This window comes from Ochotona princeps, chromosome 17 (assembly GCF_030435755.1).
Source record: "Ochotona princeps isolate mOchPri1 chromosome 17, mOchPri1.hap1, whole genome shotgun sequence".
Lineage (NCBI taxonomy): Eukaryota > Metazoa > Chordata > Mammalia > Lagomorpha > Ochotonidae > Ochotona > Ochotona princeps.
This window is the reverse complement of record NC_080848.1, coordinates 23,680,759-23,696,554: the sequence shown is the minus strand read 5'-3', so window position 1 is coordinate 23,696,554 and position 15,796 is coordinate 23,680,759. Positions and strand designations below refer to the sequence as shown.

The 15,796-nt window shown below is 39.2% G+C and overlaps 1 long non-coding RNA gene across 1 annotated transcript in view; it reads left to right on the top strand.

Moving 5' to 3' along the window:
• Window positions 1-15,796, top strand: part of LOC105942145 (uncharacterized) — a 228,345-nt gene that overhangs the window by 42,947 nt on the left and 169,602 nt on the right. The window lies entirely within an intron of this gene.

Genomic DNA, 15,796 nt, shown 5'->3' with positions numbered 1-15,796 from the left:
TCTCAGTCCTTATCATAGGTCTATTTAGATTATTAATTGCCTCAGGACTAAGTTTTGATAGATTGTATGTGTCCAAAAATGTATCTATTTCTTCTAAGCTTTCTAATCTGTTGGCATATAGTTGCTTCTAAAAGTTGCTAATACTACATACGTCCAAGGTATTTGTTGCTATATTTCCTTTTTCGTTTTGGGTGTTTTGACTTATTGGTCTTCAGTTTTACTCCATGATGGGTCTGAGAAGATGCTTGGTATAATCTTTATTTTAAAAAATTTGCTGAGGCTTGTTTTGTGGCCTGTAACATGGTCAATCTGGAAAATGTTCCATGTATTGTTGACAAAAATATGTGTTCTCACTCTGTATGATGAAAGGTTCTGTGGATATCAATTAAGTATTTGCTGTAGTGTCTGGGTGAGCTCTGTTGTTTCCTTGTTGAATATCTGTCCTGTCAATCTGTCCATTAATGTTAATGGGATATTAAGGTCCCTCACTATTCTTGTACTAGAGTCTGTTTCTCCCCTTAAAGTAATTAATATTTTTTGACATAGCTAGGTAACCTGGCATTTGGTAGGTGCATATACATTTATTATGGTGATCTCTTCTTGCTGAATAGATCCTTTGGTATTATGTGGTGTCCTTCTTCACTTATCTTAATTTTTTCACATTAAAATCTATATTATATAAAAATAGCTGTGCCAGCTCATTTTTCCTTTCCGTTAGCCTGGAATATCTTTTTACATCTTTTCACTTCCATTTTCTGTGTATCTATATGGGTGAGATGTGTCTCCTGTAAGTAACAGATAGATAAGTTTTATTTTTGTATCCGGTTTTCTAATCTCTGATATATGATTGATGAATTTAAGCCTTTTACATTCAGGGGTAATATGGATAGGTAGTAACTTGGTCCTGTCATTTTAGGAAAGGGTTGTTCATTGTTTGATTTAATCTTGTTTTGTTCTTGTACTGAGATGTTCTCCAGCTTTGCCTTCTTAGTTTTTGTTTTTTCTGTTTCTTTTAGTGTGTTTAATGCCTTTTCAGGGATGTACCATCTTTTATGAAGTGTCATGTCTGTTTCATGGATTTTTTTTTTATTTTCTGAACCAAATTAAAATGTGAGAATTACTTGGTGAATAAAGGGTGATTTCTGTCAGTTATTTTTTGTCATTTGCCACTTAATTAATGATTTAATATACATTTCTCTGTGTATCTTTTAGTATCCATGTGAAATTTTCCGTAAAATGAATTTCTGGAAATGCAATTGCTAGATTTAAGAGGATATGGTCTTTGTATTTTGGTAAGGAATTAATAATCATCCTTGGATTTTTTGATGTTTAAGAAAGATATTTTTATACTTTAAATTGAATTTGTAATTTTTTATGATAATGGAGAGGCATAGTAGCTTGGGTAATCCAAACGTGGTTAATTCACAAATAATTTACTTGGACTTGAGACATTTTTGGCTCAAATATATGGATGTGTCTGTTGCTTTGTAGCAGTTTAGTCAAAGATAAATCTTACTTCAGTGAATTCTCACTACAGGAAACATAGTCTTCTCCCAATTTTCTCCTCTGTAGTCATATGAAGTAGATAGGTAGATATGTTCCTACATAAAGATCCAACACCAGACTTAATCATGTTGTAAGCTGGCTGTTCTATGACAAAAATGAATCTTCATTCACTGGTTAATGGAATGGTTATCCCCAAACGGTCACTGTTGGGGGTTTTAAGCTCAAACTGGCATGGAAAACTATCCAATCAAGTAAACATTCGTATGTGTACAGAAGACTATCTGATCAACTAGACTCACATTGGCACGGTGTGACAAAAGGGAATTTTTCCTGCCAGGAATTCTTCTCAAGGCCAGGAAGGGTTGCTCTTGGAGGCTTAGCAGATTCATGGGAACACCACTCTCTGAATTGGCTGGTAAAGGAGGTGATAAAATACGCAAAAGGCCTGTACTTTGGCCTGGAAGGTCAGGGGAAACTTTGTAGCTGAGTGTTAGTCTGAAGATAAGAGACAGGTCTTCATCTGCAGGCGCCATTAGGAGAAACAGTAAGACTGTTCATTATGCTGCTGTGTCTCTGTAATCTCTCCTTCTCTGGGAAGCCTGTGTCAAACAGGGTGTGACTTACAAAGCCTATGCTAGACAAAAAGTAAGATCCCATCCTGGAAATGAGGTATTTTCTTGAGATATACATTAACCTTTGTAAACACCCTTCCCTGCCCCCAAATTTGAGGTCATGGCAAGGGTCAAGGTATGGACACGTCAGCATATTTAAGGGGCCGAGCTTGGCCATTGCCATTTTCTGTTGCTTGGGTTGCCACCCTCAGAGGGAAGATGCTTCATTTACTCACTTTTTTTTTTCTCTTAGATGTTGTTTAACCTCATAGCCAAGCCTATGGAATTTGGAGAGGCCAAAACTGAGATGGAATCTGGTTTTTATCAGGTGACAATGTGACCATAGATGTTACTGTATTGCCCTGAACTCAGCCTAGCTTGCTTCATCTTGAGGATAAGCATGCTATAGTTTATAGTTTTAATATAAGGAGTAATAGAAAATGTACGTATAGCATGGAAATGCTTGAAAAAGTTCATAGACGGTGAAGATATAATTCATTTTGATAACAAAAGGTTTTTAAACTGATGCATAGTTTATTCATAATATATATTTGTTTAAAGTGTTTAAAGTACCAATGTGTGGATATATATACACACATACACCTACCTGTATAGTGGCTGCTAGAAGCACTGAGTTTATGATCGGTGCTTAGGAAAGACTATTGGTTTTGAGCATTTACAGGTCTTTAATACACTACAATTAATAGTAATCCTGTGAGGATTTTATTTACATTTCTTGACTTCTGCTCCATCTCCTCATTCCTCACTGAATTTCACTGCATCCGTACCCGACTACTGACACAAGTAGGAAGAAATGTGCATGATCCAGGAATCCAAGCACCTGGGTTTTCCAGGCTCGGGGGAATTTCATCCCTGAATACTTTTTTTTAGAACTGCAATCTCCTCCTCCCAAACCACTCCCATTCTCCTTTCCTATTTTTTTATATCACTGATATTTATTTTGCTTATTAGTTATTTTTTAAACAAAATGCCCCATGAAACTAACTTTCAAGGAAATTAGGTTTATTTCAATTCATTGTTTTGGAGGTTCCAGTTTAAGCCTGAATGGCATCTCATTACTTTCCAAAAGCACATCCCTAAACATCATAATTGGATTCAGTTCTCACCCCGCCTAGTAACATTAACATAAGACTTTAGAAATCAAGCCCTTTAATACATCAATTTCGGTGGGATTCCCAAAGGAACATCCCAACTGTAGCTGTTACCTACTTATTTGCTGGTTGACCTAACCCTGCCAGAAGTTGAACTCCATATACGTCAAGGTTTTCTTGATTCTTCACCTCTGTAACAGCACCTTCAGCTTCCCTGCAAAACTCTTGTTTATTACGTCTTTGAATAAAATAACTCACTGGCTGTTCACCCCCTAGACACAGTCAGTCCCACGTGATAGCCCACTCTTCTCTGAAGCCATCCAGACACTCTCTGATGTGTCCCTGGAGTGGCCCCTGCATTCCTCACCAGGACTGTAACAAAGCTGTAGCTCTTTGGCTTCCTTCCCAGAACAGTCAACATTGTGGTCTCTGTTTTTCCTGTTAATCGAAAAACTGAAAAATCAAACTTCAAGTTTGCTCAGTGAGTCAATCTTAGGATTGGATCTCAGGCACAATATCTTAGTTGACTCTGAGCTGGCAGTTCCACAAGTCTAATTTTGCTTGTGGATTTTTCATTTTCTAGCAAGGTTCAAACGATATAGATTGGCTTGTGGTTGCCAACCACATTGAAAGTCAAAGGACACTTGATCAGAATTGAAGAACACCTGGTAATAGTCCGCAGATTTAATTGTCCATTAAAAGACAGTGTGTCAGACATTCTCATATTTGATATTATACATGTATATGGAAAGGCAAACAGTGATGCCGCTATTACTTTTCCTTATGGACTTAAAACTCATTTGCTTCTTCCCTGTCATAGATTTTTGTTTGTTTGCCTATGGATGAGATTTCCTAGTTTGAGGTCATGGGTCGCTGGAGAAGTAATATTGCCTGGGACACTGGTGGAGATCACCTTTACCGTCCAGACAACATCTTGGCTCACTCTGGTCTCTGTAGCATTTAACTGCACACTACTATACCTACTGAATGAGCCAGCAAGCAGTAATAGTTAAACAATTTTACAAATTATTGAAATACTTAATGAAGATAAAGCATCATCAAATGGTTTCAGTATAACTTGAGTCCTCTCCAAAGCCTGAGATTCCTCCATTAGCCTGCTTGACTCCTACTCTGGTTGGCTGGACGCTCCTTAGTGGCACTTGCAGCTCCTCTCAGTGGAATTTCTTTTCATGGGATAAAATGGTGAATGGAGGATGCATGTTATTAAAGTCCCCTCCTAAATCCCTCAGATATTATTTCCTTTAAGCAAGACTTGGAGGGGTCTCTAAGGTGTGTCCTTACTCAACATAGCACGAAGAAAGCGACTGATTCAGTGGGACTATTATATTTGTCTCATTTGATTTTTACAAATAATTTAGAAGATAGTCATTACCATTTCCTTTTTCTTTTCAGATTTCTGAGGTTTCCGAGAATTTGTAAATTTGAAAATGAAAGCAGTAGTAACGATAGGATTTAGTCACAGGTTTATCTAATTCCACATTTCTCACTCTCTATTATTGCAACCCTCTGCCTCCCAGAAAATATCCCAGAGACAACAATTTTACTTTTGTTTTGTCTCAGAATCTAATTTTTAGACTTTGATGCTTTGGGGTCCTTGCCATTTGTGTTGAGAAATAATAGTTGAGGATGAACTGTAATTCAGCACCTGGTTTGAGTTTGTGATTATAAAGGACTGAGGGCAGATGATGGCAAAAAGTGAAATTTGAAAAAAAAAAAAAACAGCACAGAGAGGAGGAGGGTGAATGGGAAGTAACATTTTGCAATCTTAAAATCATATATATAATATATATGAAGTACAAAATCTGTGGACAGCATGGGATAGGTAAGTTTGCAGTAGCAACTCCTCTGAAGATTTTAAAGACAAATGGACTTTCTTAATTGTCAGCATTAGGAATAATAAAGGGAGAAATAAAATAGAACGGGTAATTTATCTTTTCATTGAAAATTGTATTTAATGAGAAACCTTTGCATTCACTTAAAAATTATTTGATTCCTGTACTCTGGGAGAAATTTGCCCTCCAGTTCTTATGCTGGAAGCACTCTGTGGATGGAAATTTGATTCAACTGTGTTGAGGAGGTGGGGCTAGGAGGTGGTCCTTGTGTGACTGAAGACCCTCAGAGGGCAGGTCTCACAGGACCACTGTTTATATAAGCTAAGTTGCCTTGAGCGGCTCCCTCAGTTTCCTGGCTCAGCCCGTGGCTTCCACAGGGAAGTCTGGCGAGCAATACCCTCTTCCCTCAGCCGAGCGCCTGACATTGAGCTGTGAATCCGAATAACTGTGAGCCAAAACCAACCCTTGTTCCTCCTAAGTAGCTTTTGGTAAGCCTTGCAACAATCAAAGTTTCATTAAGACAGCTATCTTCTTTTTTTTTTTTGAAATGTAGACTTTCTAGTAAGAAGGACATGAATTGCAATTAAAAAACAACAAACAACAATGAGATGGAACCATAATGCTCCTTTCTTCCAGCAAGAATTAATTTCCCTTATACATATTATACCATATTTAATTGCTTATGTTTTCACTAATTATCCTAAATTAGCATATAGAGGAGTATATTTTCTCCCAACACAATGCAGAAATGCCAGTATGAACAATATTGGGAAGAAACATGAGTCTCTTGAAAAATTCCTTTGACAAGTTTTTGGCTCATAAATAATTGAATGGATTGTTTGCAGAGCCTTAACTCGTTCACCATGGATGCCTGATAAAGACCTAAGTTATTTAATGAAGCTGTATTCGAATCTTTTGAGGTAACCTTGAACTATTAGCCTTGTATTACCCTTTTCTGAAGAGTAAGAGGTTATCCTATTCTATATAGTTTCAAAGCTTGCTTTGAAAGAAGAATGAATTCTGTAGCCATAATCTGAAAACTAGTTTAAAAGAGTGAGTTAGGGGCCCGGTGCAATAGCATAATGGTTAAGGTCCTCACCTTGAACGCACCAGGATCCCATATGGTTGCCGGTTCTAATCCTTGCAGCCCTGCTTCCCATCCAGCTCTCTGCTTGTGGCCTGAGACGGCCCAAACCCTTAGGACTTTGTAAACGCGTGGGAGACCTGCAAGAGCTCCTGGCTTCTGGCTTTGGATTGGCTCAACTCCAGCCGTTGTGGTTACTTGGGGAGTGAACCATCGGATGGAAGATCTTCCTCTCTGTCTCTCCTGCTCTCTGTATATCTGCCTTTCCAATAAAATAAATAAATTTTAAAAAAAAGAATGAGTTAGTTATATGTTTAACTTGAAGATACATAGAGAAACTGGGCATCACTATGCATTTTTTTCTTTCTATCCTTATGTCTATTCTAAGATAGCCAAAATACAGAAAGTTAACGTACGGATTTTGAGCCTCTTAATACTGCGCCAACACTATGCAACCCAGGCCAGGTGCCTGTAATTTCAGTAACAACACCTTGAAACACATGCCTCAGAAAACTTCTCTGCAGCACACCAGAGATGCTTTAAAGTTGATTGCCTTCCCATTGCCTTCTGATGGATTATTTTTATCAGATCCTCAATTTTGATGGTGAGCTTTCCTTTTCATCTTTCCAAGGTTTTACGGTTAAACTCTGAATGCCCTCACTGCTTCAGAACTGTTTCTGTTGGGACATCAGCTTCAACCCCTTTCAGTGATGTGTTCCCCTAGCTGCTGTGCCACACTGAGCTCTTCACCCTTTAAAACAAGCTCTCAGATATCGACAATCAGGGAGAAGGACATTTTGACAATGTACATTTGACCTTGCAGTCCCTTATGTGTCTTTCACACCTGTAACCTGTGTCTGGGGACTAATCATTCCCCCCTTGACACTTTGTGGAGAGCCTGGAAAAGAAAAAATAGACCCTGATAATTACTGATAATGCACTTGTATGTTCCCAAGCATTAACTGATGCCATTTTTATAACAATTCTAACTAATACATAAATGAGCAGAATATGGGGTAAACAATGTATTTGTGATGTTGCGTAGTTAAGGTGTAGTAACTGGAATCACAGGCTACATAATTCTCATTCCCCAGGCCAAGAGCTGATGCATTCCTCTGCCAACACTACTTTTAGAAAAATGCTACTTTTTGAATATATGTGTGTTCTTCTCTACAAACAGTTAACAAATAGTTTAAAGTTTTGATAGTTGTATTTAATGTATTGATTCAACAAACACTATTTGATTATCATAGCAAGCCACTGTGATTGGTGGAGGAACTCAGTAGTGGACAAGATGCTAAAAATTTTAAATAGTGTGAACTATTGAAGATATACAGTGGAAACTGTTTTTTAAAAAGGCACAAAAGGGGGAAAATTCAGGTAAGGCAAAATGCTGTAAGATGAAATTTTCACTTGACTCAATGGGCAAAGAATGCTATTTTGAGGAAGTTATATTTAGGCTGTGAATCAAAGGAGTTGTAAATGCTTCTTAGGCTAAGGAAGGTGTGAAAGTTGGAGAGCATGGCAAGGTTTGGAGGAGGGCCTGTTGAAATATGAATATCAGCTTGTATCACTCCTTTTTGCCGTATGTCTAGGTTAATCAGTCCTTCCTGTGGACAGAGGCACTTCCATCCACATCAAACTAACAGCCATCTGTCAAAAGTGGAGAATGCAAGTCACCATCTGTTGAGGAACTGGACTAACTTTTAGATGTAAAGACGTGAACAGGTCAAAGAGTAGGGCATTACACCTCGAGGTACATACAGAATTCAAACTGGAATGCTAGGAATTGGACACTGGTCCGTAAACCTCAGGTGCAAATCCACAAAATGAGCAATATGACAAGTTAGTAAAGTGGGTCTGTGATTTTTTTTTCAAGAATTTGCTGCAGTCACATAAATGAATAAAGAATGATCTTCACTTGAAATCTCCAGTTCTACCAACAGAAATAGCCACTTAGTTTGGGAGCTTTTCTTTGAGAAGCAGTGCAAACAAAGCAAAGAAGGCAGGACAAGGAGACTGGAGCATGGAGGATAACGAATATTATTCAAGGAATGCAAAAAGCAGTATATGGGCAAAGTGAATATTTTAGGAATGGTCACCTTATGCATAAATTTGGAATTTAAGTTGGCCATGGGCTCAGGTGGTTGTGTGTGATACTGACCTGTACTGAAGAGATATTTGTAAACCCTGAGCTTCACATCAGAGAATAATGTCATCAGGTTCTCTTTGGCATCAACTAGACTTAAGGTTTCTGGAGTTTCAGATTTATACTGTACAGTTAGTTGTGTTACGTGCCTTAATCTCTTTTTGCCAGCATTGTGCTTTCCACTTAAATGATTGCAAGCAAGAGCTTTGTTCTGTTTTCATTCCCACATTCCCCTTACTTCTGAACTCAAATGATAAACACTTCTGCCACCCCAGATTTAACTTTTCATGCTTGGTAACTTAGCAGATAATGTTATTTCTTTGTAATAAATGAAAGATCATTTCTATGAGTTCAGTTCTCTGATACCAACCAGTTATTCCCAGATGAAATTCTGTACAGTACCTAAGACCAGGAATCCCCCATGGCTCTGCCTCTACAGATCCAACAAAGGGACCCACATCCCTTTTATTCAATGCCATGGGGACTTTCCCAGACTGACACATCTCTATTGAGGGCCAGGAATACAGTAACCACCTTCTCTGATGCTGTCGATCATGAACAGTGGAATTGGACAGCAAACCCCTTCTACAAGCAGAGTGAGCAGATCCTGTTCATGGATTTTGGCACGGTGTGTGACCACCAGAGTCACTAAATATGACAAAGCATCTGAGCTGTTTCAGTTAAAGGGAAGAAAAATCTACCCATGTGAATAACCCATGTTTCTCTCCTCTCAGCTGCAGAGAGTTTGCTAATTTCCTAAGCACAAAGCAAGTTTAATTAAAGCCAATGAAGCAAGGGAATGCCACAGACGAATGCATTTTAATGTGATTCACATAGTTGGAGTGAAGCAAAATATGAAATGTGATAGTATAAGCTTTGTTGGGTAAACAGTCTCATACCCTCCAGGCACTTCTCTCAATCCCTGGACACTTTAAAGTATTTACTGAGTAGTGCTCCAGCTCTTCCTCCTCTTTGTAGTCCCCAGTCTTTCTGATGAATTAGCAACAACACTCTGCTTCTGCGAAGCATAACGCAGAAGCGGAACACAACAGGAAAAATGCGTTTGCAGTTGCCGTTGGCGGGACTCTGGGCTACGCCTGTTCTAGCAGTGCCTGCTTTCTGGTTCCAGCATAGAGGTGATAGAAAAAAATTGATGTGGGGTTCCCAGCTCTATTTTAGTGCCTGAACTATATACTTGAATATTTTGAAAAGTCTCTGTCCTTTCTTGAATGTATTCTTTGGGAGAGAAAAATCTATTTAAACGTGAGGCTATAATAACTGCAATCCGTATTTACCTTTATAGAAATCCATATAAAATTAACTTGTAAAGAGGAAATGTAGTACTAATTTTCATTTGTCACTGTTTTATTACTATTCATTTCTACCTTTAAGCTCATTCATTTTCTATCTATTGTTCTATGTAAATTCAGACTCTTATTAGTAATCATTAAAAAGAATTGGGCCAGATGAGCAGGCAACTGGTATAGTGATGAAGATGCTGTATGAGATGCCCATATTTCATAACAAAGTGGTTGGTTTCCAGTCTGTTTGCTTCTAATTCCCATTTCTCATCAATGTACACGGATGGAGGCAGCAAGGAATCACTGAACTACTTAGGTCCCGGTCACCCATGTGGAAGGCTCAGGTGGACTTCTGCTTTTGGCCTTAACCAGCCATACTATTGTAGACCTTCAGTTTGGGAACCAGCAAATGAGACATCTTTGTCTTTTTGCCTTTCTAATATATGAGGAAGAGGGAGAACTCTGATCTTCTGGCTTACTCCCTTTTAATAGGAAGTCCAAAGTTGAGGACTAGAAGCTCAATGAACTTCTCTCTGAATGGCAGGAATCCAGTAACTTGAGTTATCTTTCTTGCTTCCCATGTAGCAGGAAGCTGGAGTCACTAACAAAATGGGGTATCAAACCTAGGTGTGATGATATGAGGAACGCTGATACCTTAACTGCTAGGAATGCTGATGCTTAACTACACATCAACAGTGTTTCTTTCACTGGATTTGAACATGAATGATTTTTCTCCAAAGAGGTAATATTCATAAAAACTTTTTGGACACTGATTAATTCTTAACAAATACTTTCTGAATGCTTACTATATACTATCTATGTGCAATGATAGACCCTTGAGACTCAGCAATTCAAGGATCTCATGATCCAACTAGATGCCTGTACTCCAGTTGCAGGAGACAAAAAAAAAAAGTCTTGTATATAGATAAAAAAATACGGGATGGTGACAGATGTGTTGGGCTCAAGGCATGCAATTTTAGGTATACTGGGAAATCAAATTCTTACTGGGAAGGTGGCATATTGATTAAGTTTTAGTAATGGGAAAGTAGAACCTTGGAGGCTTGAGGGACTATTGTTCATGTAAAAATCACCTGTGAGTTCTGGACCTGAGGCAGGGATGCTTTGGCTAGGCTTATGCTGCAGTATGTGTATGCAGAATGGCTGAAATGTGGCCCTCCCAAATTAATTCATTGATGCTATTGCTCACTACCTCTAAATGCCACTATATTTGGAGTTAAGATCTGCAAGGGGTGAGCCAATTAAAATGAGGTCATAATCCTTATGGCTACCCACCTGTGGTCCTTGTAAAAGGAAATTTAAACACAACTACAGAGCAAAGAATGACCACGTGATGGTGGGGAGTCAGTGGGCCTCTATAAGCCAGAGAGAGAGAGAGAGAGGCTGCTGTACAAATAGGCCCAGGGAAACTCAGACTGCAGGCTTTTAGCTCACAAAACTGCAAGAAGATAATTTTTTGTTGTTGAAGCTTCCCAACCTGTGCCTCTTTATTATAACACCCCAGCAGACTAATACAGTGGGGAAAGGGTTATGTGGCAGAAAGTGAAGTTAAAGAACAAAAATGATGGGTACTAGTTGGGCCCCAGGATGTGATTCGTTCTCTATCTGATATTTCTCAATAAGATGAGTCATACTGGAGTGTTGAGGTGGAGAAAGTATAATAGATAGATATCAGAATTTTACTGTGATATAAAAACTAGTGTGTGACTCCAATGTAAGCAACTGGTTAGCTTGCTTTGTAACACTGCTGGGGAGCGGGGCGGGGGGTGGGGGAAGCAGTCATTGGTGGTGGACATTGGGCCTAATTAATGCTGAATTTGTGTCGGTTTTACCAATGTGGCAGCATAGTTTCTTATTCATCGTTTTTAAGATAAGTGGGGAAGGTGGTGAACTCTGAGCCAGGACATGCCACCCAACCCAACCTTCAGGCTGGGGTGTTGCAGATTGCCCAGGGAAAGGGATATGGGGATGTATTGGAGTGGGAACAGCTGAGGGAATGATTTGCAGGGGAGGAATGACTTCTGGGGCCTTCTACAGACTGGACCACTGCACTTATAGGTAGGCAAGCGAGCTGAGACAGTGGTTTAGAGGTGGGGAAACTGGTGGGCATGTCTGGATCAGGACAAGGCACACGTCCACATGGAAGTCTTGGGCTGGGCTAAATAGAATCACCTGCTGCCTACTGATGCTCACAAACCTGGAGCTGAAGGCTTGCCTAGCTGGGCTAGACCACATTACTTGCCCAAGAGTATCAGAGTAGGGAGTGGACCACATCATGCTTAGCTCTAGAACCCACCAGAATGCAAGAGAATCAAATCTGGGGGCAGATTTTGTACAGGAATTATGGGCTTGCCTCTGGGCAACTGCAGCACCTGCTGGTTTAAGGGGAGAGCTGGTGGTGGTGATGGGCTGAACTGGATGGGATGAAGACACTCACCTGATTGGAACCCACCTGTTATTCGCAGGAGTGAGGGCTGGGAGAAGGCCAGGGGAGGCCAGGCTGCAGTAACCATAGAATTCTATAAGGTAGTGGCCTAGATACAAGATGAAAAAATGTGTAAAGTTGTCAAGAGGCCCAAGAGACAAAATTGGGGTCACTCCATACTAAAAGATCAGGAAGATAAAAAGAAAATTGACTGTGGAGACAGAAAATAAATAGCCAATGATGTAGTAAGCGAATAGGAGGAATGTGAGGTACAGAGGGCAGGAGAAGAAAATGTTGATCAATGTTATGGGAAATGAAGGCCTGTAATTGTCCTTGACGTTTTGCAAAGGGTGTCACAGGTGACCTTGACTAGGGCACTATCAGTGACTGGTTGGCACACCTCACTAGAGACTTTAAGAGATAATGACAGCAGGCACTTCAAGACATAGAATGAACACTAAATCGTCTATGCAGGAATTTTCTCCAAAGGGGAAGTGAAAAACAAGTTGACAGCTGCTGGGGAAGTACAGTTGAGGTGTCTGGTGTGTTATGGCATGTCCATACCCATGCTCAGGGGAGGAAGAAAAAAGGGTTGATGATTGAGAAGAGGAATCTTTCTGGAGGGATCACATTAGCACATGGAGACACACCAGCATTCTCTCCATGGCACCGAGGTGCTTCTCTAGAGAGGGAATCAAAGAAGTGCTTTCACTTAGATGAGCTGAGGCGAAGGAAGAGGGTGAACATCAGAGGCTTTGGACTCCTCTCAACGAACAAGCGTGCTTTGAAAGAAAGAAGCATAATGATTACAATAGCAAGAGTTCAACATGCATTTGTCAAAGTACATGAATTCACAGCTAGGATCATTGTTCAGCGATAGCTCAGTTAAAAAAAAATCCTAGCACTTTACCTTGTAATTTGACTTTAAGAAAGGTCTATACACTATGCCTCAGTTTTCATGCCTATCAAATGGAGAAAACTACCTTCTAGGTGAAAATCACTTAGAACAGAGATGGAGCCATAGAAAACTCTCTTTCATATTTTATTTTAGAAATTTCAAATTTGGGGGTAGGCCAGGTACGTGGATGAAAGTAGATGGAAGAATTCAAGGTGGCAGCTTAAGCCACAACTTAAAACAGTGGCACAGAGAAGGAATATTCTGAGTCAAATTCTGGCTTCTCAGGCCCCGAAGATATCCTTCTGAGGTCGAGAGCACTGATCCAGGTTTACTCAACTCTATTACTCCAGACTTAAATGTGTTGAATGGAAATAAGGACTGTAGTTGAAGCATGTTCATGAGGCAGAGCCCTGGGAAGATGATCCTTGACCTGCTGTGGAATCTCTCAAAACTTCCCTAGTTCTTGTACTCCCAAAAGGCAGCTCAGCTTTTGCTTGGGTCTTAGATTACCTCATTATCTTTTCATGAGGTATGATTTTCTTTAAATAAGCAAAGCCCATTTCTATTTACAATCAAAAGTCCTTCACTGACAAACTAAAAATAGCATGTTATGATATCTGGCCTGTGCTAAAATAAATGCTTAAGGACAATTCTAAATCTCATTTAATCCCAACTTAACCTTAAATGAGAGAAAGGTGCTAGCTTGGAGATATTCAAAAAGCTCATTGCTGAATTCATGAAGCTCTCCGGTATCATTTCCTATGTGAGAACTTTTTTGGAGTCTATTAAAACTGTGAACATGAATGGGATGTTGGTTTTAACAATCCTGCTCCAAGGATGGTGTTATGGTGCAGTTTTTCTCTAATATGATGTCTTTAAATAATTTTCCTGTTGACTTTAAAACACATTAAAATGCCATCATAGTAATGTTTGTGACACTTGGGAAAATAATTACAAATGAGTCCCAGTTCTTTCCCTTACTTTCTGCACTAACAAATTTATAAAATGTATGAAAGTGTAGCTTCTGCTGCATAAACACTTTCTAGTTTTATTTATATGCCATGATTATTTCAAACTTCTTCCAAAATACTGAAATGATACACTGAAAAATGGACACAAAAATGGCAGGTTTACTCATACACATTACATCTTTAGTACTCTTAATATTAGCACAATCAAAAAATCAGTTCATTTTTTGAGGGGCAGTTTATTTCACTAAACACACTATTATTTATTTCATTAAGCATACTATTGTTGATATATTGGATAATGGCAGATTCTACTCACAGTGATTTCTGCTTTCTGTATACTTCAATCTTCCATGAAGATGAGGTATGGAGAAGGCCACTGCTATTGGAGAATCGTACTGCTTACTCGTTATAATCATGAAAAAGCAGAAGCCACATGGCATAGCTGAGGCAAAATGAATTCTCCCTGAAATTCAGATAATATAGCGCCATTTGTTTTGTCCTAATCTCAAGTGCTATCATTCAGTTGAGGAGCTGTAAAGTGAGATGATGTTCCCAGATTTTTAAAAACAAAAGAGCTTTGATAAATGCTTATATTCCTTGGATCAAAGAGATGGAAAGAAAAGACTCATGTAATGTATGCCATTGTGATCATAGAACCAATTTATGAAAGAGAAATGAGCTGGGGAGAAGCGTGGGAATCTGGGCTGTGTTTTGCTGCCTTTCCAGGCTGTTCGCAGGGAGCTGTACCAGAAATGGAACAGCTGGGACTCAACCTGGCACCTGGATGGGATGGCAGAACCAAAGAGAGGCCAAACCTATGCCACAGCACTCATCCCATCCCAATGTTTCTGCAAATATACAAGACAATGCTGGTGATGCAGTGTATCTCTATAGGGATTGGGGTGATGGTGATGGAAGGCTTTTTGCTGCAACTTTCCTAGTAACATTGGAATGTTCAATCAATGTTTAAAAATAAAAGATCTCAGACTTTAATTTAGCTTATAAATAACCAATTCTGTAAAATAATTTTATGCAGTCAGTATTTTGCTAGCTACAACTTAAAAATATGTTAGGGCTACCATTATGAAGAGGACTTTGCATGAAGGAGTCTAAATTTAAGTGCCTGGTCTTTGGCCTCTGGTCCCTTTTCAGGTACATATAGAAAGCAATTGGTCCATTATTGTACTCTTAGTTGTGCTCTGCACATGGTCAGAGAGAACTGCAGAGCAGACCATGGATAGTACTAGTGGAGTAACTTCGCTGTTTTCTGAGACCTTCTTCATGATAGCCTATTTCTACACAATTACCTGACATTCGTCATGAATCAAACTGGATACGTTTGTCATTTTACTTTTTATAGGATTTGTGGTAGTTGAAAAAGCACTTCGATTTCCACCTACTACTTTTCTCCCTACTATGAAGTTGGTAATTCTGGCGGGAAAAAAGTGAAGCTCATAGACACTGATTCTACCGAAAAGCAGTAAGTGTCTTTAAACGCCTGCAGAAATTTCTCCAAGTCTCCATTTAACAGCCTCATACCATCTTAATCAGGAAGCGTGCATGCAAATCACTCTTTTTAAAGATAGTTAGAATTCCAAATTCATGCTGTGAAATAATCAGTCTCTAAAATTGTCTTGCCAAAATAAGACTTCAATAATTGAAAATAGTTGGACTGGTCAAAACAGTGAGAAAACAAGGAATACCATTGCAATCTGAATTGCAGAATTTGTGTAGTAGTTCCAGTAAGAGGAAAAGCTTGATATGAGACAGCCCTGGCCTCTTCGTTTAGTGACTGCTTGATTTTGTTGTTGTAGTACAAGGCTATGAGCATAGACATTTAAACATATAATATGCTTGTTTGATGCAAC